We start from the raw sequence: 26,400 nt of genomic DNA on the forward strand, positions 1-26,400 counted from the left end.
GGGATTGAAAAAATAGGCATGAATGTGCATGAAAAGTGCAAGAATTCATTGGAACTGTGCAGCTCATAGGAACTGCCAAAAACTGTCAAAAATATCAAGGTGAGCTATCAAGCCGTCAAAGGCATTTTAAACTCCAGCTCTTTAACACTTTAAAAAACCAATCTGGTGTTAAAAAAATGACTGCTTAATATTTCACTGTTTCTGTTGACATAAGCCCTAGTGTTTCCATTATTGGATTAGTGCTAGATTACTGATATCCATTATCACAGCAGGGCATCTGCCATTTCAGTTTGATTGACAGCTCCAAGTGGTTGTGGACTCTGTCAAGTGGGACTATGAATTCCAATGCTTGTTTTTATAAGGGATTGTGCAATTGTTGTTTTAAAGGATAATGTAGTTGAAGGAATGTAAATGTAGTAAATGATTTTTATAAATGAGAGTGTTTTGTGTTAAAATAAAGTCCGCAATAGACACTTAGAACTTTCTTTTATTTAATCTCAGCATGGGTCTTGAGGTGTGACCATGGTGAATACTGGGTGAGTTGGCATGGCAAGTGTAAGGGTGGTGGGGTAGGGGTATGGGTTGGCATGAGTAGGCACTAAGTTGGCATAGGAGCTATAAATGGCCATGGGGGTGGGAAGAGAGGCATAGGTTGGCATGGAGGGTATGAGGGCCCATGGGAGGTAGACAGGGGACAAGGTGGCATGGGTTGGCATGGATGGGGCATGGGGAGTGTGTGATGGGCTGTGAGGAGTGAGAGCTGGAGGGTTTTATGTTTTTTTATTGAACTTCAACACAATGCCGGAGCACCCAGGCAGGTCTTCTGCCCACCCCGCCTCAGCACCCGGCATCCTCCGCACTCATTCCAGGGTTGCCTAGCCTGACTCTCAGGAAACCCCACCACATCAAAAATTCGACCTTTGCTCAGACGGTTTTAGGGTTTGTGGTGCCAGGAACTCTCCCAAATCTGCACACCTGACATGCTGATGAAAACCTAGGGAAGAATTTTCCCCCCGTCAGAGGGGAAGTGCAGGAGCTGGCGTGCCACCATTTTACATAGGCGGGCCAATTAAGGCCCGCCCACCAGGAAGCGTTATTTACTCCCTGTGCAGGTGGGGATTGTGGGGTGGGGGGGTGGGATTCCCTCAGCCGAGAGTGTGCTCTTTCGCGCATGCTGGCAAAAGAGCACACTCATCTCCCTGAGGCTAAGTGCTGCCTCAGGGAGATCAGCACCAAATTTAAAAATGGCGAAGGTGCAAAAATAAAATTTTCCAGGCCTGTCCCCTCTTGTGGCACTGTCACATGAGTTGGAACATGTCCATCTCTTTAAAGCAAACATTTATTAAAATTTAAAAAACCCCCATGAAACCTTATCCCGCCTGTGGATGAGGTTTTGTGCTTTTTTCAAAGCCCACCAGGTCTCCCGGCCTGCCCGCCAGCCTTGGGGTTGGAAGGGCAGGTCCATTGATGACCTCAATTACTTTTTCAATGGCCTCAATAGGCTGTTGACATGTCGGCAGGCACACAGCTGATTTGGCTGTGCCCCGCCGACCTGAAAATTGAAGTGATGCGGCATGATGTCGGGAGTTCCACCCAACGTCATTTTACGCATTGATGAGTGGGCCCCACCCCCTGCTCATCAACCTAAAGATCCTGGGCTTAATAATCCTTCGCTCCCCATTTCTCATGTCTGCTCCAATCAGAATAGGATACTTCACCTCTGACTGCACTTGTATCATCAAAACTTGCTACTTCCCTCACAGCTACTTCCTCTTAGCCACACTTGCTGTTTCCTGTCATCATGCATAAGATACTACAATGTTGCAAATATCTTGAAGCAGAGCACACACTAATCTACTTTCCCTCTTCTTGTAGGGGAAACTGGTACACACTTTGGAGCGTATGAGAACAAGAGGAGGCCCTGCCCCTGTATAGATCCTGACCACCATCAACATCATTGGCAGAAAGAGGGAATGCAGCATTAAAAGATGCCACACGCACACAATGTTTGGCACCTTCATTTCCTTTTCTCTTTCCACTTAGCTTTCGCTCACACGTTCAGGACGGCAACCTGGTGGTACATTGGCATTTATTTGCCAATAATTATTTGTTGACTCCATCTCTGAAGCATATGAAAAAATGGACCTTTCGCTAAATACCCAGAATCTAAGGTCCTCTTCCAACCAACTCCCACAGCAAAACACAAGGATCAGTGCTGGTGACTCAACTATTTACGATCCATATTAATGACTTTGACTGTATTGTAGCTAGATTTGCTGATGATACAAAGAGAGGTAGGAAAGCAGGTTCTGAAGAGGATATAAAGAGCATGCAAAGGGATGTAGGTTGGTTAAATGAGTGGGCAAAAATTTGGCAGATGGAGGATAATGTGGGAAAATGTGAGGTTGTCCACTTTAGCAGGAAGAATAGAAAAGTAGAATATTATTTAAATGGAGAGAGACTGCAGAATGGTGCAGTACAGAGGGATCTGGATGTCCTTGTACGTGAATCGTAATAAGTGCAGGTACAGCAGATAATTAGGAAGGTAAATGGAATTTTAGTCTTTTTTGCAAGGGGGACAGAATATTAAAGTAGGGAAGCCTTGTTAGAACTATACAGGGCTTTGGTGGGATTACACCTGGAGTACTGTGTATAGTTTTGGTCTCGTCACTTAATGAAGGATAGATTTGCATAGAAAGCAACTCAGGGAAGTTTCATTAGGCAGATTTCTGAGATGAAGCATTTGTCTTATGAGGAAAGGTTGAGCAGGTTGGGCCTATGCTCATTAGAGTTTAGAAGATTGAGTGGTGATCTTATTGAAGCATATAAAATTCTGTGGGGCTTGACAAGGTAGTTCCTGAGACGATGTTTCTCCTCCTGTGCAAATATACAACTAGGGGGTGTAGTTTAAAGATAAGGTATCTCTCATTTAAGGCGGGGAGGAGGAGTTTCTTCTCTCAAACAATTCTCTTCCACAGAGAGCAGTGGAGGCCGGATCGTTGAATAACCTCAAGGCCAGGTTAGAAAGATTTTTGATTGGCAAAGGAGTCAAGTGTTATGGGGGGGGGGCAGCTAAAAAAGTGCCATTAAGGCCAAAATCAGATCAACCATGATCTTACTGAATGGCAGAACAGGCTCGATGGCCCGAATGATCTATTCCTGCTCCTATTTCTTATGATCTCATGATCTTATCCTGGAAAATGTGGATCATTTTCCCTATCTTGGGAGCCCCCTCTCAATTAAGGAAGACAGGCAACAAAATTCATCAGTACCTCCAATGTGCCAGCTCAGCTTTCAGTCAACTGAGGAAAAAAGTATTTGAGGACCAGGATCTCAACTCAAGACTATGATTTACTAGGCAGCGGTGATCCCCTCACTCCTATATGCTTCAGAGACTTGGACAACCTACAGCAGGCACCTCAAAACTCCGCAAAAGTCACCAGCAGTGATTTCACAAGATCCTCCAATTCTGGTGGCAAGGAAAGTGGCCCTCTCCCAAGCCAAATTGCCCAGCATCAAGGTGCTAATCACTCAAAAAGGACACGTCATTCGTATGCCTGACACCAGACACCCGAAGCAATTGCTCTCCTCCTAACTCGGTTGTGGCAGGAGACTCCCAGGAGGATACTGAAATGCTTTAGGGGTGTTCTTCAAGCACCCCTGAAGAGGCCAAACAGACCCACTGACTCATGGGGGACCTTGACTTGTGATCAACTAAAATGGAGAAGGCTCATTCGGGAAGGCACCAAACACATCAAGAGACCTTGTCGGAAATGTGTAGAGGTGATCGCAAGGCATCAGAGGGAGCGCACAAACCTCCAAGCAACCCATCTACCCAAACCTTGAAGCACCGCTTGCTCCGCATGTAGCAGAGTCTGCAGATCACGCATTGGACATATCAGCCATCTCAGAAACCAATGAACCAGAATAGAAACAAGTCATCTTGATCCTGAGAGATTGCCTAAGAAGAAGGGAAGATGAGTCAATGCTCATCCTTGCCATTATGTGCTAATGCTTGTCTTTCTCCCCTTTCTAGCTTCATCAGACACCTCAGGTTATGAAGATGCAGAAACTGAAAATGAGACTCATCATGAAGATGCATCATTCCCTTTCAGCCCAGGTTCATAATTCACCCTTGCCAAGTGTAACATACATTGTCATCAGAGTACATGATCATGTAACTATTTTTTAAATCTTCTATTAGATGATTTTAAGGTACATTAAATGTATTTTTTATACTTTAAGGCATCTCAATCCTATGTTATTTTACACACCTCTCCTACAACCTCTACAAGAACTGTGAATTCCTCAGAGAAGTACAATCCCTCTGAAGGTGCAACTTCATAGGGATCATGCAGACCATGCACCAACTCAAATAAATAATAGCAAAATACTATGGATGCTGGAGATCTGAAACAAAAGCAGGAAATGCTGGAAAAACTCAGCAGGTCTGGCAGCATCTGTGGAGAGAGAAACAGAGTTGACATTTCAAGTCCATATGACTCTTCCTCAGAGCTACAGAGAAGTAGAAATGTGATGAAATTTATACTGTTTAAGGGTGGGTGGAGCAGGTGAAGCTGGATAGAAGGCCAGTGATAGTTGGGGGCAAAGAAGAGATTGACAAAGACGTCATGAACAAAAGCAAGTGTTAATTGTAGTGCTAAAAAAGGTGCTGACAGTGGCATTAAGGTAAGAAAGCAGAATGTGATAATAGCAGAACAAGGATAACCAACTCAAATACTTAAACTTCTATAGGACCATGAAGATAAATAGTTGGGTTATCACCAAATGACTCACAATTTGCAAGTAAGCAAGTGACCAGGTGGTGAAGTTAAGGACACCAGGGGTCTGTGAGAGAGGATGCTAACCTCTCCAGCTCTGCTCGACTAAACACTGATCCTATATTGCAGGAACATTGATGAAGAGGAGAATCATTGACCAGCAGGAGGCATTCCAAGCACACCATCCATGATTACAGGGAGATTGGTGGATTTCCCTGAAATATAAATGGGTTCTTGTTGTAGACCAATGTGATGAAATCTTCTTTCATGTTTAGTGTCATGGAGTATCAATCATTGTCATCAGATGAGTCCATGCAGATCTTGAGCAGGGCTTGCAGACTCTGGGTATCAGCTTAAGTAGAGGTTCTAGGGCAGAGCAGCACAGTAGAGGGAGAGGATAGGAAGCAAGGCACTGGAAATAAGGATAGGGAACCAAAAGGAGATCGGATATGGAACAGCTAGTGCTGTTAAAAAGGGGACATGGCTTCACCTCCCCCAACACTGCTGCCCTGCACTGGAAGGAGCCCAGAGCTGCAGCACTGCACATTTCTCACCAAGCCCGGGCTGAAAGTCTGATTGAGAAACGTGCAGCTAAGGTAAGTAAGAAGGAGAGGAGTGGTAATCCGACAGGGATTCCTACAGACGTTTTGCCCCATAGATAGCTACTTGGAAGTCTATTACTGAAAATGGCTTAAAGAAGGGCTGGAATGGCAGCCCAACATTCCTGGTTATAGGGTTTTCAGACAGGATAGAGAGGAGGGTGAAAAGGTTGGGGGGGTGGGTAGTGCGGTTTGCAATATTGCTCAAAGAAACAATTGCAGCTCAGGAGGGATAGAGAAGTAGCATTAAATGAAGACATATGGCTTGAACTGAGGAACAAGCAAAGGACAATGACACTACTCGGAATATAATACAGATCCCCAAACAGTCAGCGGGTGATGCAAGATCAAATATGTAGGCAAATTGTTGAAAAGTGCAGAAACAAGTTTCAAAATAAACAAAACGTGGGGGATTTCAATTATAATATTAACTGGAATTAAATCAGTGTAAAAGGTACACAGGATGCAGAATTCTTAAATAAAACAATAGATGCTGGAAAGCAGGTCAGATAGCATCTTTGTAGAGAAGGACAGCATTAAAGTTTCAGCTCTGTGCTCTTTCATCAGCGCAGGATTTTGGTGCCGAAATGAGGGTGGGAGCTGAGGCAGACTGATGTTTAATTTTCTGACACCAGCCATCTTGCTTGTTTCTTTGCATTGTTTCAACAGTCAGCGATTTTACTGAGGAGTGGGAGAGGCCGGACCCAACAATCTACCCAATTTGGAGCAATGGCTAATTAAACCTATTAACATGCTTGTTGTCAGCACATAAGGGCTTGTCTGCAATTTTCCTGAGAAGGCATGGGTACCACGCTGGATCAGGAACAGTCCAAGTGGAAGGAGGCAGTGACACAATGAAGAGCCAGTCATTGTCATGCCATTCAATGAGAAGAGGCTCATCAAAGGGTTTAGAGTTTAGAGAAGCGATCATCCATTAGCACATGGCTGCCATCAGGTGAGTAACTTTAGCAGAGCAAGTGGTCTGTGCATGCTCAGTCATTTGAGGGGTCATGACCCTCCAGTGATCGTGGGACGATAAGCATTGTTAGTGCAGCTGACTGCAAACAGCTGGACATGGTTGGCAGTGGATGAGCAGTGCATCGTTAGTGAGCAGGAGGAGGTGAGAGAGACAGAGACAACTTTTGGAGGTACACCTCAGGGGATGGAGGAGAGACACAACCATGCTCAGCTGGGTGGAAGTGCACAGCCCCTGGAGTCACACACAAGGAGACTCTACTTTGCAATGTGAGATATATGTGCACGTGTCAGAGTTCCCTGAGCCGGTACAGAGCCATGGGCTGAGAATGGAGGAGTCCATTCAGTTCACGTATACCACCATGGCCTAGGGCTTTAAATTCATGGGCTCCTCCATTAAGAGAGTGGCCAACCTCTTAGAGCATCATATGCAACATCACTCTGTGTGAATGCAGGGACAGCGCACTGACATCACAGAATGTATGCAACCTATTGATTGGTCATTGGCATTGATTGCACAAAACTGCATGGAGTTGTGTGTCCGAGCTGGTGGCTCCCTCCAGCGACCCAGGGTGCCATCAAAAGGCTGGGGCAGTCATCAATGCTGATGGGGGTAACACCTCAGCGTTACCTGTGTGGACGGGAAGAGGAGAGGGAGTCAGGGCCAGCAGAGCGCTTCAAGCTCCCTGAGGCACAGAGCTGCCTCAGGGAGATTGAATGGATATTAAAATAACTAAATAAATGGGCCAAAAATTTATTTAAATATATCCCCTCATGTGACTGTGTCACATCACATGGGACATGTTTTTATTTTTAAGGAAAAGTTTTTATTTGTTTATTAAAAGCTTTAGGAAACCTCATCCCGCTCATGGATGAGGTTTCCTAAAAAACGCGAAGGCCGCTTGGCCTTTTCGCCTGACTGCCAACCATTAGGTTGGACAAGCAGCATTCACAAATACATCAATTACTTTCTTAATGACCTTAATAGGCCGTTTGCATATTGGTGGGCTCACAGCCGACTTCAGTGTGTGCCCGCCGAACAAAATATTGCGAGACAGCGCGATGACGTTGGCGCGCACGCCCGACGCTATCACGTGTCATTTTACACGTCGGTGTGTCGGGCCCACCCCCGCATGCCGACTGAGAAATCCTGTCCAATGTTTTGATATCGGACTCATGCTTTCAGACGCCTCCTGCTTCCCATGCCTGCCTCTGAGAATTGGCTGCCAAACCTGTCCATTAGCCCATTAGGACCAACATTGGGGAAAATTGTGACTTGTAACTGCTTCCTCCATGGAGCAGAGTCAGGGTCCTGAGCCCAAGCTGAAAAATCCGACCCACTCACTCTGTTTCCCTCTCCACAGATGTTGCCCGACCTGATGAGTATTTCCAGCATCTTTTTTAATTTCAGATTTCCAAAAGCACGGGATTTTGCTTTTGTATTAGTTCAGAATTTATAAAAAGATTTCAGGAAAACTGCTATAGCCAGCATTTAGCAAGTTCAACAAGCACAGTAGCAGCAGTGTGTACCATCTACAAAATGCACTGCAGCAATTCACCAAGGCTCCTTCGACAGCACCTTCCAAACCCACAGTCTCTACCAACAACCACAATCATCTTCCTTTGTGCTAGGTAAGATGCCAACCAGTGGAGAGTTTTCTCCCTGATTCCCATTGACTCCAGGTTTGCCAGGGCTCCTTGATGCCACACTTGGTCAAATGCAGCCTTGATGTCAAGGGCAGTCACTCTCACCTCACCTCTGGAGTTCAGCTCTTTTGTCCATGTTTGAACCAAGGCTGTAATGAGGTCAGAAGCTGAGTGATCCTAGCAGAACCCAAAATGAGCAACAGGAAGCAGGTTATTGCTAAGCACCCGCCGTTTGATAGCATTGTTCCATCACTTTACTGATAATGGATAGTAGCCTGATGGAGCGGTAATTGGCCGGGTTGGATTTCTCCTCCTTTTTGTGTACAGGACCCACCTGTGCAATTTTCCACATTGTCGGGTAGATGACAGTGTTGTAACTGTATTGGAATGGCTTGGCTAGGGGCGCGGTAAGTTCTGGAGCACAAGTCTTCAGAACTATTGCTGGAACATTGTCAGGACCCATAGCCTTTGCAGTATCCAGTGCCTTCAGCCATTTCTTGATATCATGTGGAGTGAATCGAATTGGCTGAAGACTGGCATCTGTGATGCTGAGGACAGCCGGAGAAGGCTGAGATGGATCATCCACTCGGCACTTCTGGCTTAAGATTGTTGCGAATGCTTCAGTCTTACCTTATGCATTGTCGTGCTGGGCTCCTCCATCATTGAGGATGGGGATATTTGTGGAGCCTCCTTCTCCAGTGAGTTGTTTAATTGTCCACCACCATTCACGATTGGATGTGGTATGACTGCAGTGCTTAGATCTGATCTGTTGGTTCTGGAATCGCTTAGTTCTGTCTATCATTTTACTGCTTATGCTATTTGGCATGTAAGTAGTCCTGTGTTATAGCTTCACCAGGTTGACACCTCATTTTTAGGTATGCCTGGTGCTGCTCCTGGCATGCCCTCCTGCACTTTTCATTGAACTAAGGTTGATCCCCTGGCTTGATGGTAATGGTAGAGTGGGGGATATGCCGGGCCATGGGATTACAGATTGTGGTTGAGTACAATTCTGCTGCTGCTGATGGCCCACAGCACCTCATGGATGCCCAGTCTTGAGTTGCTAGATCTATTTGAAATCCATCCCATTTAACACAATGGTAGTGCCACAAAACACGATGGAGGGTATCCTCAATGTGGAGATGGGACTTCACCTCCTCAAGGACTGTGGTCATCACTCATATCAATACTGTCATGGTCAGATGCATCTGTGGCAGGCAGGTTGGTGACGTAGTTTGTTTCTCTGTCTTGGTTCCCTCACCACCTGCCGCTGACCCAGTCTAGCAGCTATGTCCTTTAGGGCTCAGCCAACTTGTACTGGTGCTACCGAGCCACTCTTGGTGATGGACATTGAAGCCCCCACCCAGACTACATTCTGTTCCCTTGCCACTCTCAACGCATCCTCCAAGTGGCATTCAACATGGAGTAGTACTGATTCATTAGCTAAGGGGGTGGCATGGGTGGGTGGGAAACGTGCTAATCAGCAGGAGGTCTCCTTGCCCATTTTTGACCTGACGCCGTGAGACTTCATGGGGGCTGGAGTCAATCTTGAGGACTCCCAGGGCAACTCCCTCTCAACTGTATAACACTGTCCTGCCATCTCTGCTGATGATGGTGGTGTCTGGAGCACGATCTGTAAGGCATGATTTTGTAAGTATGATTATGGGTGGAATTGTCCCATTAAGTGCAGTAGCGGGCGGGTAAAACGATGTTTTACCTGCCGGCCGCAATAGTAGGTTTTCATGTCGTATCGTCCCAAACCTACTACATTATTTATGCATTCCCGGGAAACACACCGTTTCCATGGTGGGTGGGCTCTCATTCGCCTGCCTGCCATCACCTTGCCACTTCATCACATCGGGCACCATATTTAAAGTCCTGCCGTGCGCACATCTCTCAGTGCTTCCAGCCCACAACTACTGCAGGGAAGATGTTTTCAAAAGGCAAGGAGACTGCAGCCCCAGGTTTAGCAACGTGTCACTGGAACACCTTTTGGATGCTGTGGAGGCTCACTGGGATGCCCTTCACCATCACTCTGGCAGCAGGATGGGCAGCGGCATGATCAACCAGGCTTGGGAGGCAGTGGTCAATGCCAGCGCCCTACAAAAGAGGACAGCCACCCAGTGCCGCAAAGGTGTGAGTGATCTCCTCCATTCTGCCAGGATTAGTCACTCTTCTCATCACTCTCAACTCACACACTCACAAACCCATCACACATCCATAGGGATTTCACTCACTGCCAGTTCAAAGGACATCACCACTCACTCTCTCACACTCACTGTCATTGTACTCATCCTGTTCATGGGACCACTCACCACTCACACAAGCCAGACATACATCTCATCTAGCCTGGCAGGCATGCTACTTACACTCTCCCCATCTCTACTCATGCAGGACAAGCTGGCACACAACAAGAGGGAGAGATCGCAGCCGGTGGAGGAATGCCTGAAATCAAGGTCCTCATGGACATTGAAAACAGAGCCATCCAGCTGGCCGGCGACAATCTGGACTGTTCCTGTGCTGATGGTGAGGTCGGCGCTGCTGTACAAAGTGAGGGTCCAGCAGTGCAACATCCATCAGACAACCATGCTGTGAGTGAATAAAAACAAAAATACCTGGAAAAACTCAGCAGGTCTGACAGCATCTGCGGAGAGGAATACAGTTAACATTTCGAGTCCATATGACTCTTCAACAGAACTAAGGAAAAATAGAAAAGTGGTGAAATATAAACTGGTTTAAGGGGGGGGGGTGGGACAGGTAGAGCTGGATAGAGGGCCAGTGATAGGTGGAGATTGCCAAAAGATGTCATAGACAAAAGGACAAAGGGGTGTTGATGGTGGTGATATTAGCTAAGAAATGTGCTAATGGTGACATTAAGGGTAGAAGGCAGGATGAGCAAAGGACAGATAGCCCTAGTTGGGGTGGGGTGGGGGGAAGGGATCGAAATAGGCTAAAAGGTAGAGATGAAACAATGGATGGAAATACATTTAAAAATAATAGAAATAGGTGGGAAAAGAAAAATATATATAAATTATTGGAAAAGGGGGGATCGGAAAGGGGGTGGGGATAGAGGAGAGAGTTCATCAACTAAAGTTGTTGAACTCAATTTTCAGTCCGGAAGGCTGTAAAGTGCCTAGTCGGAAGATGAGGTGCTGTTCCTCCAGTTTGCGTTGAGCTTCACTGGAACAATGCAGCAGGCCAAGGACGGACATGTGGGCATGAGAGCAGGGTGGTGTGTTGAAATGGCGAGCAACAGGGAAATCTGGGTTATGCTTGCGGACAGACCAAAGGTGTTCTGCAAAGCGGTCACCCAGTCTGCGTTTGGTCTCTCCGATGTAGAGGAAATTGGGAGCAACGAATGCAGTAGACTAAATTGAGGGAAGTGCAAGTGAAATGATGCTTCACTTGAAAGGATTGTTTGGGCACTTGGACGGTGAGGAGAGGGGAAGTAAAGGGGCAAGTGGTTGCATGGGAAGGTGACGTGGGAGGGGGTTGAGGTGTAGGGGGTGATGAAGGAGTGGACTAGGGTGTCCCGGAAGGAATGATCCCTGTGGAATGCCACTGGTTGGGGGGTGAAGGGAAGATGTTTTTGGTGTTGGCATCATGCTGGAGTTGGCGGAAAAGGCGGAGGATGATCTTTTGAATGCGGAGGCTGGTGGGGTGATAAGTGAGGACAAGGGGGACCCTATCATTGTTCTGGGAGGGAGAGGAAGGTGTGAGGGCGGATGTGCGGGAGATGGGTCGGACACAGCTGAGGGCCCTGTCAACCACCGTGGGTGGAAAACCTTGGTTAAGAAAGAAGGAAGACATGTTAGAGGAACTGTTTTTGAAAGTGGCATCATCAGAACAGATGCGACGGAAGCGAAGGAACTGAGAGAATGGGATGGAGTCCTTACAGGAAGCGGGGTGTGAGGAGCTGTAGTCAAGATAGCTGTAGGTGTCGGTAGGCTTGTAATGAATATTGGTGGATAGTCTATCACCAGAAATTGAGACTGAGAGGTCAAGGAAGGGAAGGGAAGTGTCAGAGATGAACCATGTGAAAATGTTGGAGGGGTGGAAATTGGAAGCAAAATTAATAAATTTTTCCAGGTCCAGACGGGAGCATGAAGCAGCACCGAAGTAGTCATCGATGTACCAGAGAAAGAGTTATGGGAGGGGGCCGGAGTAGGACTGGAACAAGGAATGTTCCACATACCCCATAAAGAGACAGGCATAACTGGGGCCCATGCGGGTGCCCATAGTCACTCCTTTTATTTGGAGGAAGTGAGAGGAGTTTAAGGAGAAATTGTTCAGTGAGAGAACAAGTTCAGCTAGACGGAGGAGAGTAGTGGTGGATGGGGATTGTTCCGGCCTCTGTTCGAGGAAGAAGTGGAGAGCCATCAGACCATCCCGGTGGGGGATGCAGGTGTAGAGGGATTGGACGTCCATGGTGAAGAGGAGGCGGTTGGGGCCAAGAAACTGGAAATTGTTGATATGATGTAGGGTGTCAGAGGAATTGCGGATGTAGGTGGGAAGAGACTGGACAAGGGGTGAGAGAATGGAGCCAAGCTAGCAAGAAATGAGTTCCGTGGGGCAGGAACAGGCTGACATGATCGGTCTGCCGGGACAGTCCTGTTGTGGATTTAGGGTAGGAGGTAGAAGCGGGCCATCCGAGGTTGGGAGACTATGAGGTTGGAAGCTGTGGAAGGAAGATCTCCAGAGGAGATGAGGTCAGAGACAGCCCTAGAAACAATGGCTTGATGTTCAGTGGTGGGGTCATGGTCCAGGGGGAGGTAGGAGGATGTGTCTGCGAGTTGACGTTCAGCCTCTGCGAGGTAGAGGTCAGTGCGCCAGACAACAACAGCACCGCCCTTGTCAGCAGGTTTGATGACAATGTCAGGGTTGGACCTGAGAGAACAAAGTGTGGCAAGTTCAGAGAGAGACAAGTTAGAGTGGGTGAGAGGAGCAGAGGAATTGAGACGACTAATGTCACGCCGACAGTTCTCAATGAAAAGATCAAGAGCAGGTAAGAATCCAGAGGGAGGGGTCCAGGTGGAGGGAGAATATTGGAGGTGGGTAAAAGGATCCGTTGAACAGGGAGAGGACTCCTGCCCAAAGAAGTGAGCACGGAGACGAAGGCGGCGGAAGAAGAGTTCAGCATCGTGCCGAGCCCGAAATTTATTGAGATGAGGGCGTAAGGGTATGAAACTAAGTCCTTTGCTGAGCACTGAACATTCAGCATCAGAGAGGGGAAGATCAGGGGGTATGGTGAATACACGGCCGGGGCTGGGATTGGAAGACAGAGGGATGGGCAGGAGTGGAGGGTCCTGGATGGGTGTTGGTGTCGATGAGGTGCCCTGTTTCACAGGCGACTGCCATGCACTAAATATCTCCCCTTGCTTCCGCAGGCACATCTGAGAAACAGCCAACAGAGTCCTTGACCCAGGGCCTCCAATCAAGCCCAAAAGAAACCTCTGAAGAGGAATCTGGAGGCACCCTCCCTGAAGTCCTGTCACAGTGCTCACCCATACCCTCCACCAGCGTAGAGACACATACCTTGGTGGGACCTAGCTTTAGAGTAGCTTCGGGATCACAATCTGGTGAACACATCGCACTGTCTCATCCACAGCAGGTGGAGGCAGGGACTTCCCGGGTTCCTGGCACTCGAAGGACTGCTGGGGGCAAGAAATCTACTGAATCCAAGTCAGATGACGAGCCTCTGGACTTGGTCATGTCACAGTTGCTGGAACTGCAAAGGCAAACTCGGTAACATCAGGAAGGGATGTCCGCTACACTCCTCAGGTTGCAAGGCATGATGGAGGAGTCTGTCCATCTTCACGCTGAGGTGATAGTGTGGCATGCCAATGCACCGAAGCCAACATTGGTAGGATGGCAGCCGCCATGGAGACCTTGGTCCAGGATGTTGCTCCTGCACTGCTGATGCCATAGTTGTCCTCCAGAAGTGTGTACGCGAGAGGGCTGCTGGGCAGCTCAATCTCACTCCAGCTACTCTTTCTTCTCAAGGATTCAGCCAGGGGCCCTCAAGCACCCATAGGAATGAGGATCAGTAGGTGCACACCCCAGGACCATCCACCCAGGTGACTCCGGGAGTATCCGGCCCATCCAAACCCCCTCTTCCTGTGACCTCAGCAGTTCCAGCTCCACAGGCCGAGGAGGGTGCCACTGCCACACAGCAGGACCTGAAAGCAGGCCAGGGCCCTCCAGGTCTCAGCCCTCCAGAGGACGCCCGCCAAGGTCATCAAAAACAGGGCGTAGCAGTCAGCAGGCTGCCTCTACCTCTGCTGTGGATATCCGGGGCAGGGTTAGTGAAGTTAAGAAGAATTAATTGCACAGCCTGGGCAGTGGGCGTTAATCACTTCTACATACTGTTCATTATTGTCAATAAACTCCCAAGAATGTCTCCCTACCTATAGCTTCTAGTTCTGATGAGCAGTTTTTGTGTCATTCAGATGTGAAACCTTTATGCACAAGATAAAGGCAGGTGTCTCAGTCCTGGGTCTCTTCCCTGTGCTTTCTGCAACCTTCAGAGTAAAGTGATGGTCTGGCCTTACACTCCCTGGACACATTAATGCACCTCAATGGTGCTTGTCATTGCTGCCAGAATGTAGTGGGCAGACGTCATAGAGGTCCATCATTCTCTCTGTGTGCTCTCAGCACCTTTGAAGTGGGGCTGGCCCCCATCTCTTCAGCATCTGTGACCAATGATCCTGTGCTCTTGAAGGGGTCAAGTGCAGAAGATGGATGAAGGATCAGACGCTTCTAAAGTTTCATGGCTGCATCTCTATGATATGACCCTGATCACAGAGCATAAGCGAGCTACCCTTGGCCAGACAGGAATCAGACATTCACAGAGGCTATGTGAAGATCTATGGAGTGTCCTCACTGCATGTCATCATCATCCTCCTGGAATCGAGTGACTATTGGGGCCTGCACTGTGTCTCCTTGACAGGAGCATTCTCACAGAGGGTACACGCGCTGCCATAAGCCAGACTGGAGTCAAACGTTCACAGGTGCAATGTGAGGAATGATGGGGTCACCTCACTGCATGTCGTCATCATCCTCCACAAATCTAGCAGCTATGAGGGCCTCCCAAGCATGCCTGCCTCGTCTAGCCAGTGTGAGGGCCTCATCCCCTTTATCATCGCCTTCAAGGACCTCCTCACCCTCATCAGCATCCGCCTCATCGGAGGATACCTCCAGCTCCTCCATCTCCTCCTCAGCCAGCTTGTCTCCCTGTTGCAGCAACAGGTTGTAAAGGGCGCAGCAGATGACGACAATGCATGACACCCTCTGTGGGCTGTATTGCAGGGCTCCACCAGGCCAGTCCAGGCACTGGAACCTCATTTTCAGCATCCCGATGGTCAGTTCTACTAAGTTGCGAGCTGCAGCACGAGCCTCATTATAGCTTCACTCTGCTGCAGTCTGGGGTCACCGCACAGGTGTCATCAGCCACGTCCTCTGCAAGTAGCCCTTGTTCCTGAGGACCCATCCCTGCAGCTTCTGTGGACCCTGGATGACTTCAGGGATCTGAGACCAACTGAGGATGTAGGAGTCGTGGACACTCCCTGGAAACCGTGTGCAGACCTGCAGGATGCATTTCTGGTGGTCGCACACCAGCAAATGGAATCCCTTGCGGTTGATGTAGTTGACCACATGTTGTGATGGAAATCTGAGTGCCATGTGGGAGCAGTCAATCGCACCCTGCACCTGTGGGAAACCCGAGATCTGGATGAATCCAGTCACTCTTGCATCCTGGCTGTCCTGGTTCCGAGCAAAATGCACAAAGTTATGTGCCCTTGTGAAGATGGCACCCGTAACCTCATGGATGCATTTGTGGGTGGAGGCTTGTGAGACCCCACAGAGGTCACCTGTGGAGCCCTGAAAGGAGCCACTGGCAGAGAAATTGGTCACTGTCACGGCCGCTGACAGTGGATGCCCTTCATGCCCCCGTGGTGCCAAATCTTGCAGCAGGTGGCAGATGTGACCAACCAGTCCCCTTGACATGCAGAGTCATTGGCAATACTGGTTCTCGGTCATCTGCAAGAATGAAAGGTGGCATCTATAGACCCTGGGTCTAGCTAGGCGCCGACCAGCGATGGTTCGCTATGGCTCTTCAGCAGCATGTGTAGGAGCCCCAGCTGCCGCTACTTCCAGAGGGTGCTGCTATTCCCTCTATGCAGCCAGGAGCCTCAGTCGCTCTCTCCTCCATTGTCCTCATTCTCCGTAGGCCATCAGGCATACAGCTAATTCACTAGGCTCCATGCTCCTGATGTACTCCTCCTGCAGGATGAAAGAGAGAGACACATGGGTTAGCTTGGGTGTTCTAAGAACCTGTCCTGGTTAAGTGTGAAGGCTCCTGAACACTTCCTAGAGAGTGCTGGCCACCACTTGGATGGCCAGAGTTTAGTGCGCTGCGCGGATGCTCGAGACCCCACCCACCTCTGTCCTACTCCCCCAGACCGATTGGCTGTAGCTTTGCCCACTGGACTGCATGCTGTGCTCTCAGCTCAGGCATTCTCCTAACCCGCACTTCTAGGCTGCACTGTTAGCTTTAATCATCGAGGACACTGGTCCAAACCGGGATGATGACATTGCAAGGGGCTGTGAGCGCCTCCACTAGTTTTAGCAAGGAGATTGGACAACATGCCCAGTCGTCCAACTGTTCTGCAGCCCATGACTTTGCAGTCTGTGCAGGGGGGAGCTGAAAAGCTTTGGAGCATTTGGTGGCACTTTGATGCCTCTGCGTTGCTTGAGCGGGTAGATAAGCTAGAGGCCCGACTCCAATCATATTGAATTGTGTCAGCAGCAGAGGAATGGTCACTTTATATAAGGTTTCCCTAATGTGTGGCTGCTTCCTTTGCCCACCCTACCCCCACCATGAATGTGTGTGTGCTATATTCAACCGCAAGGCAGCCCTTGTCCCCCCCCCTCCACAAGTCGCCTCAGCTGAAAGGCAGCCATTGCCCCTCATCCCCACCCACAAGTCGCCTCAATGGCAGGGCTGCCCTTGCCCTCCCCCCAATGTGCTTCAAGCTTGAGTTCCAACAGGTGACCCTGGCGAGCACTGCACATCGTTAATGTGCACTCACCTCCGAGTTCCCATCAAAGTGCAGCCCGCCAAGGGCATGCCTTTTATATGCTATTGTGAAACATGTCAGCATGCTTTTCCGCCGATGTGGACAGACGATCCAGCCAGCGAGGTGGGGGGGCAGCTCTTGGGGGGCACGGGGGCAGGACTCGGGGCAATTACGGCAGGCCGGCCTAATGGTGTTGTGAAACCAGCCACGCCACATTGTCCGCTCAAGTCACCGAGAAAGCCTGACGCCGCCGGGCACGGAAAATCCCAGCCTATGCCATGCTGTTGCTTGACTAGTCTCTGCGACAGCTCTTCCAATTTTAGTACAAGCCCCCAGATGTTAGTAAGGAGGACTTTGCAGGGTCAACAGGGCTGGGTTTGTCATTGTCGTTTCTGGTGCCTAGGTCAATGCCAGGTGGTCTGTCCGGTTTCATTCCTTTTTGTTGGCATTTTAGCAGTTTGATACAACTGAGTGGCTTGCTAGGCTATATCAGAGGGCATTTAAGAGTCAACCACATTGCTGTGGATCTGGAGTCTCATTCAGGCCAGACCAGGTAAGGACATGAGAACATAAGAAATAGGAGCAGAAGTAGGCCATTCGGCCCCTCAAGCCAAAATTTCATTTTCCTTCTTAATTACTTGCTGCACCTGCATGCTAACATTTTGTGTTTCATGCACAAGAACACCCAGATCCCTCTGCGCTGCACTTTTTTGGAATCTCCTCCATTTAAAGAATAGTCTACATTTTGATTCTTCCTACCAAAGTGCATGACCTCACACCTTCCTACATTAAACTCCATCTGCCAAGTTCTTGCCCACTCACTCAACCTATCTATGCAGATTCCTTATGTCCTCATTACAACATGCCCTCCCATCTATTTTTATATCATCAGAAAATTTGGATACATTACACTCTGCCCCCTCCTCCAAAGTCATTAATATAGATAGTAAATAATTGAGGCCCCAGTACTGATCCTTGTGGCATTCCACTAGTTATGTCTTTCCAACCTGAAAAAGATCCCTTAATCCCAACTCTCTGTCTTCTGTGTGTTAACCAATCCTCAATCCATGCTAATGTATTACTCCAAATACCACGAGCTCCTACCTTGTGCAATAACCTTTCATGGGGCACCTTTTCAAATGTTTCCTGGAAATCCAAAGAGACTACAATTACCGATTCCCCTTTATCAACTCTGCTTGTTATATCCTCAAAGAACTCTAGCAAATTTGTCAAACATGATTTCCCTTTCACAAAACCATGTTGACTCTGTTTGATTGTGTTCAGCTTTTCTAATTGTCCTGCTATTTCTTCCTTAGTAATGGACTCTAGCATTTTCCCAATGATAGATGTTAGGCAGACTGGCCTATAGTTTCCTGCTTTTTGCCTCCCTCCCTTCTTGAACAGGGGCGTCACATTAGCGGTTTTACAATCTGCTGGGACCCTCCTGGAATCCAAAGAGTTCTGGAATATTTTGATCGATGCCTCCATTATCTCTGCAGACACTTCCTTTAATAGCCTTGGATGTAGGCCATCAGGTCCTGGCAACTTGTCTGCCTTTAGTCCTATTAGTTTGTCAAATATTTTGTCCCTCGTGATAGAGACTGTTACAAGATCTTTTCTTCCATTAGCTCCTTGCTTATTTGATATTTTTGGGATGTTTAAAGTGTCTTCCACTGTGAAGACTAATGCAAAATATTGGTTTAAATTATCTGCTATTTCCCTGTTCCTCATTATTAATTCTCCAGTCTCATCCTCCAAGGGTCCCATGCTCACTTTAGTCGGTCTCTTTCTTTTACTATACCTGTAGAAACTGTTGCTGTTTGTTTTTATTTTCTTGCCAATTTACTTTCATAATCAATGTTATGCCTCTTTATTAGCTTTTTAGTCATCTGCTGCTGATTCCTAAGAAATTCCCAATCCTCTGGCCTACCACTAGCTTTCGCCACTTTGTATGCCTTAGTTGGATACTCTCCTTAACCACCTTTGTTAACCATGGGTGGTTCATCCTTCTCATCGAGTCCTTCTTTTTGACAGGGATAAATTTTTGCTGAGCTTTATAAAATATCTGCTTAAATGTCTGCCACTGCTCATCCACTGACATTCCCCTTAGTCTAGTTTCCCAGCCCATTTTAGATAACTCTTTCTTCATACACCAGTAATTGCCCTTATTTAAGTTGACAAGACTGGTTTGAGAACCCAGTTACTCGCCCTCAAACTGAATTTGAAATTCTACCATGTTGTGATCATTACCCCCTGGGGGATCCTTAACTTTGATATCTCTTATTAATCCCACTTCATTATACATTACTAGATCTAAAATAGCCTGTTCCCAGGTAGGTTCTGCATTGTATTGCTCAAAGAAACAATCCCTGATGCACTCTACAAATTCATCTTCCATGTTACCCCTGCCAATCTGATTTGTCCAGTCAATATAAAGATTAAAACTACCCATGACAATTGTAGCGCCCTTCTTACAAGCCTCCATTATTTCCCAATTTATACTTTGTCCTTCAGTGAGGCAACTCTTTGGAGGCCTATAGACGACTGCCACCCATGAAACGTTCCCCTTGCTGTTCCTTATTTCCACCCAAACTGATTCCACATCAGAATCTATTGCACCTATATCGTTACTCACCACCACATTGATAACTTTCTTTATTAACAAAGCTACCCCACCTCGTTTTCCTTTTTTGTCTCTTTTTTCCAGAATGTCGAATAACTTTGAATATTGAGTTCCCATCCTTGGTCACCCTGCAACCACGTCTCTGTAATAGCTATCAAGTCATATTAATTTATTTCTATTTGTGCCGTCAACCCATCTATATTATTACAAATGCTGCGTGCATTCAGACAAAGAGCCTTAAGCTTTGGCTTTTTACCATTATTAATCATTCTGGTTCTAATTCCTGCCGCACTCTTTTGCTTGTATTTTCTGTTCCTTTCTGTCACACTTTGATTATCGTTCACCTCTTCACTACGCTGCACCTCTGCTCTGTCGTTTCTTTTTGATTTTTTAAATTTCCCTTCAATTGAAAACTCCCTCCCCAACCAACCGCCCCCCCCCCACCCCACCGCCCCCATCCCCCCCCCATGAATTAGCATAAAATTTTATCTACAACCCTAGCTATAAGATTCACCAGGGCCATTCCAATGGAGCAGCTCTCTCCTTCCCCAGTACTGGAACCTATTTCTCCCACACCAATCTTTGAACCATGCGTTTACCTCTCTAACCTTATTTACCTGACATCAATTTGCACGTGGCTCAGGCAGTAACCTGGAGATTATTACCTTTGTGGTTCTGCTTTTTAATTTAGCTGTTTGTAGTCCCTCAGCAGAACTTCTTTCCTAGTCGTACTTATGCCATTAGTACCTACGTGGACCACAACAACTGGACCCTTCCGCTCCCACTCCAAGTTCCTCTCCAGCCGAGAAGAGATGTCCTAAACTTTGGCACCAGGTAGACAGCACAGCCTTTGGGACCCTCTGTCTTTGCTGCAGTGAACAGTATCTATTCCCCTAACCAAGCTATCCCCTATTACTACAACTTTTCTTTTTTCTCCCCCCACTTGAATGGCGCTCTGTACCATGGTGCTGTGGTCAGTTCGCTTATCCTCCCTGCAGTCTGTGCCCTCGTCCACACCAGGAGCAAGAATCTCATACCTATTGGATAAGGGCACTGGCAGAGGCTTCTGCAAAGCTAAATTCTGGATCCCCATACCTGCCTAACTCACAGTCACACCCTCCTATCCCTGACTATGGTCCAAATTTGAAGTAATTAATTTAAGGGGTATGACTGTCTCCTGAAACACAGTGTCCAGGTAACTCTCCCCCTCCCTGATGTGCCGCAGTGTCTGCAGCTCAGACTCCAGCTCATTAACTCTGAGCCAAAGTTCCTCGAGCAGCCAACACTTGCTGCAAATGTGGTTATGGTGGATCGGACCAGCATCCACCAGATCCCACATGCTACAGCTGCAACACATCACCTGCCCAGCCATCTCTATTCTATTTAATTAATTAATTTGGATGTTAAATATTTTAAAAGTGAATGCCTTAACTGTACTCTTCAGCAGTTCTGATTTAAATCTCCTGATTTAAACCACTTGGCCAATCAAAAGAGACACGGGAAAGATACCCACCAATCACCTACCTGTTTTCCTTTGACATCACGCTTTGGCTTTGACAGGTAGAAACAGGTTGAAGGGGCTGTTTGCTGCTGGTTTTTATTTCCTGCTGCCACTGCTCTTCTCACGCTGGTCTGCTCTCCGTGTGCTAATGGCAGATTTCCTTCCCTAAAGAGCATTAGTGAACCAGATGGATTTTTATGACAATTGGCAATGGTTTCCTTCATCATTATTCGACTTTTTAATTCCAGATTTTTATTGAATTCAAATTCCACTATCTGCCATAGTTATATTCGAACCCAGCTCCCCAGGGCATTACTCTGGGTCTCTGGATTACCAGATTACAATACCACCACGCCACCGCCTCCCCCATTCTCAATGGCAATTAGGGATGGGCAATGTAAATGATGGCCTAGTCAGCCCACATCCCATGAAAGAATTTAAAAAGCTAGGATTAGGAAGATTAATTATTTGTAACAGCGCAATTCTCTATGCATGGATGTCTTAAATATTGCTATATTGTTAATTTTCTGTTCCTTACTTGAAGCATTTAAATATTATTTTTTGAATCACTTTCCTGTCTTACCCAGTCTTTCTCATGACAAGCAGCCTTTTCAGTTACTCAATAATGAATGAAAAGATAGCAATGCATGGTGAGGGGGTGGGAGGGGCGGCATGGGGGGGTTGGTGTGTGAAATGGATGCTTGGTTATTTGCAGAACTGTTTTGTGTTATCATTGTATTGGCATTAAGTTGGGGGGATGAAAAGTGGTTTTTTTCATGTGGCTGTTAGATAAGAGCACCAGCTGAACCTTATTAAACCTCACAATAATCAGGGCATTCCAGGCACCTTGAGCAGGAATTTAAGCAGATGGCATCGCATTGCATTCACCACTTTCCTCCTCCTCATCTTCCACCTCTTCCTTATCTTCCACAGAATCACCCAAAGGTGGCCTGTACTCTGGACCTTGGTCAGCCTGCACACTGTTGGGCAATGTTGTATAGAGTGCAGCCCACCATGTACATTCTCAGGACCTTGGCTGGTGTGTACTGAAGAGTGCTCTCTGGTCTGTCCAAGCACCTTAAGCATATCCTCAGCATGCTGATTTGTTCAACGACACAACTACTAGTGATATGGCATTGATTGTAGTGCTTTCGGCCCTTATTCCTCAGATTTCTAACAAGTGTCAATAGTCATGCTTTGCATGGGTATTGATTGTCTCCTAGCAGCCAACAGATAACTCTGCTTCCATGTGCAAAGAGATCAGGGAACTTGGACTGACACAGAATGAAAGTATCATGGCAGCTGCCCGGGAATCTTGCACACACGTGCATAAAGATCTTCTTGTTGTTACACATTGACGGAGTGCAAAACCTTGCAGTTGACATACATTCATGGATGATCTGTAAGTGCCTAAATTGTCACGTGTGTGCTGTTGATGATACCCTGCATCTGTGGGAAGCCAGCCAGAGTCAGAAACATGGAGAGCCTGGTCATTCTGACTTGGGAGTAGAGTTAGAATGAGGGTTAAAGTGAGGGTTAGCTTTGTTAGCCCGAAAAGGAAGTGGGAGAGATAGTGCAGATGATAAGAGCAATGCAAAAATAATTAAATAGGAACAAAGCAGAGAAACAGTTAATTTGAACAGGAGTATATGTAATTTGACCTAATTTAGTTTATTTGCATATTTTGTTCTCATTACACTGAAGACACTTTGCTTTGATTGTTAATTTGTTGCATGAATGTTGCTATCTTGTATGTGTTGCACAAAAAATGTTTAGTTAGATTTCTGATGTCTTTGATAGGAAAATGTGACTGACAGGTGATGATTCTTTAGAACAACACGTTAATATGATTTTTATTTCTGTGCTGACAGGCCCATCTGTTCTATTTAATTCATTCAACTGTTTTTGGTGCTCTTTGGGAGATAGAATTAATTTTCTTGATCATTCTGGTGTAGAAGGACATTTTCTGACAAGTCTTTCCTTGGTGGTTTTGGGAATATTTTGAAATCATTTGAAAAGACTAATAATTACTGTTATACCCTGGGGTAGCACACACATAACAGTGCAAGCAGCCAGACTGCAGGATTTTGAGAATTAGAAGTACAATTAAGAAGAGCAAAATATCATGGTAAATCAGAGTTCTTGGTGGCTGATTGACTTTAATATGGGCCTGGTTCCATCGGGAACACTTATGCAGCTTACTTTAGTTAAAAGGGTCAAAACAGTGATAAAAGCAAAGAACTGCGGATGCTGGAAATCCAAAATAAAAACAAAAACAAAAATACCTGCAAAAACTCAGCAGGTCTGGCAGCATCGGTGAAGAGGAGCACAGTTGACGTTTCGAGTCCGCATGACTGTTCAACAGAACTAATTAAAAATAGAGATGGGGTGAAATATAAGCTGGTTTAAGGAGGGGCGGGGGTGGGGTTGGGACAAGAAGAGCTAGGTAGAGGGCCAGTGATAGGTGGAGATAACCGAAAAATGTCACAGAGAAAAGGACAAAGAGGTGTTGAAGGTGGTGATATTATCTAAAGGAATGTGCTAATTAAGGGCAGAAAGCAGGACAAGAAGGTACAGATAGCCCTAGTGGGTGTGGGGTGGATTGAAGGAATCGAAAAAGGCTAAAAGGTAGAGATAAAACAATCGATGGAAATACATTAAAAAATAATGGAAATAGGTGGGAAAAGAAAAGTCTATATAAATTATTGGAAAAAAACAAAAACGAGGGGGAAAATCGGAAAGGGGGTGGGGATGGAGGAGAGAGTTCATGATCTAAAGTTGTTGAACTCAATATTCAGTCCGGAAGGCTGTAAAGTGCCTAGTCAGAAGATGAGGTGCTGTTCCTCCAGTTTGCGTTGAGCTTCACTGGAACAATGCAGCAAGCCAAGGACGGACATGTGGGCATGAGAGCAGGGTGGAGTGTTGAAATGGCAAGCGACAGGAAGGTCTGGGTAATGCTTGCGGACAGACTGAAGGTGTTCTGCAAAGCGGTCACCCAGTCTGCGTTTGGTCTCTCCAATGTAGAGGAAACCGCATTGGGAGCAACAAATGCAGTAGACTAAGTTGAGGGAAGTGCAAGTGAAGTGCTGCTTCACTTGAAATGAGTGTTTGGGCCCTTGGACGGTGAGGAGAGGGGAAGTGAAGGGGCAGGTGTTGCATCTTCTGCGTGGGCACGGGGAGGTGCCATAAGTGGGAGTTGAGGAGTAGGGGGTGATGGAGGAGTGGACCAGGGTGTCACGGAGGGGACGATCCCTACGGAATGCTGCCAGTGGGGTTGAAGGGAAAATGTGTTTGGTGGTGGCATCATGCTGGAGTTGGTGGAAATGGCAGAGGATGATCCTTTGAATGCGGAGGCTGGTGGGGTGATATTTGAGGACAAGGAGGACACTATCATGTTTCTAGGAGGGAGGAGAAGGTGTGAGGGCGGATGCGCGGGAGATAGGCCGGACACGGTTGAGGGCCCTGTCAACGACCGTGGGTGGAAAACCTCGGTTAAGGAAGAAGGAGGACATGTCAGAGGAATTGTTTTTGAAAGTGGCATCATCAATACAGATGCGACGGAGGCGAAGGAACTGAGAGAATGGGATAGAGTCCTTAAAGGAAGTGGGGTATGAGGAGCTGTAGTTGAGGTAGCTGTGGGAGTCGGTAGGCTTGTAATGGATATTGGTGCACAGTTTATCACCAGAAATTGAGACAGAGAGGTCAAGGAAGGGAAGGGAAGTGTCAGAGATGGACCATGTGAAAATGATGGAGGGGTGGAGATTGGAAGCAAAATTAATAAATTTTTCCAGGTCCCGACGAGAGCATGAAGCAGCACCGAAGTAATCATTGATGTACCGGAGAAAGAGTTGTGGGAGGGGGCCGGAGTAGGACTGGAACAAGGAATGTTCCACATACCCCATGAAGAGACAGGCATAGCTGGGGCCCATGCGGGTACCCCTAGCCACACCTTTTATTTGGAGGAAGTGAGAGGACTTAAAGGAGAAATTGTTCAGTGTGAGAACAAGTTTAGCCAGACGGAGGAGAGTAGTGGTGGATGGGGATTGTTCAGGCCTCTGTTCAAGGAAGAAGTGGAGAGCCATCAGACCATCCTGGTGGGGGATGGAGGTGTAGAGGGATTGGACGTCCATGGTGAAGAGGAGGCGGTTGGGGCCAGGGAACTGGAAATTGTTGATATGATGTAGGGTGTCAGAGGAATCACGGATGTAGGTGGGAAGGGACTGGACAAGGGGAGAGAGAATGGAGTCAAGATAGCAAGAAATGAGTTCCGTAGGGCAGGAACTGCTTAACTGGCAAAGTCAGCTCTACTGGAATCACCTATCTTAACGGCCACAACATTTCATCATCTCCTCCTCACAGACAAACAAAAGACTGATTGTACATCTTTTTAACTTTTATTTCTAGACTCACTTCTCATTTATAATCTGTATGTATGTGTGTTGTGTTTTTTTATTCCCTCACGCTTTAGTAACTAAAAAATTCATTATTTCTTTCACTCAAGAAAGCCTGGTTAAATTGGCTCCTTTTAAAACATAAATACATTTGGACTGGGAAAAGGTATCTACGAGGGAAGGGATCCTTGTTAAATTAACCTTGTTACGACCAGTCAAGGGTGTTGAATAAAGGGAGCCAGCTCACCCCTCCTCACCAGGGAGCATAACCTTGTCCGGAATCATAGCAAATTGGAGGACCTTGCCTGGGGACCAGTCATAACAGTACCAAATCATTTTCTATTGAAACAACAAGGAGGTTTACCAGGATGCTGCCTGGTCTGGAGGTTATTAGCTATGAGGAGAGGTTGGAGAAACTCGGATTGTTCTCACTAGAGCGACGGAGATTGAGGGGCGACTTGATAGAAGTTTACAAAATTACGAGTGGCATGGACAGAGTAGATAGTCAGAAGCTTTTTCCCAGGGTGGAAGAGTCAATTACTAGGGGACATAGATTTAAGGTGAGAGGAGAAAGCTATAGAGGAGATATGCGGGGCAAGTTTTTTACGCAGAGGGTAGTGAGTGTCTGGAATTCGCTGCCAGAGGAGGTGGTGGAAGCAGGTACGATAGTGGTGTTTAAGAGGCAGCTTGAAAAATACATGAATAGGATGGGAATAGAGGGATACGGACCCCGGAAGTGCAAAATATTTTAGTTGACGGGCAATATGATCGGCGCAGGCTTGGAGGGCCGAAGGGCCTGTTCCTGTGCT

The sequence above is a fragment of the Cetorhinus maximus genome, chromosome 1, assembly GCF_964194155.1.
Source record: "Cetorhinus maximus chromosome 1, sCetMax3.hap1.1, whole genome shotgun sequence".
Taxonomy (NCBI): Eukaryota; Metazoa; Chordata; class Chondrichthyes; order Lamniformes; family Cetorhinidae; genus Cetorhinus; species Cetorhinus maximus.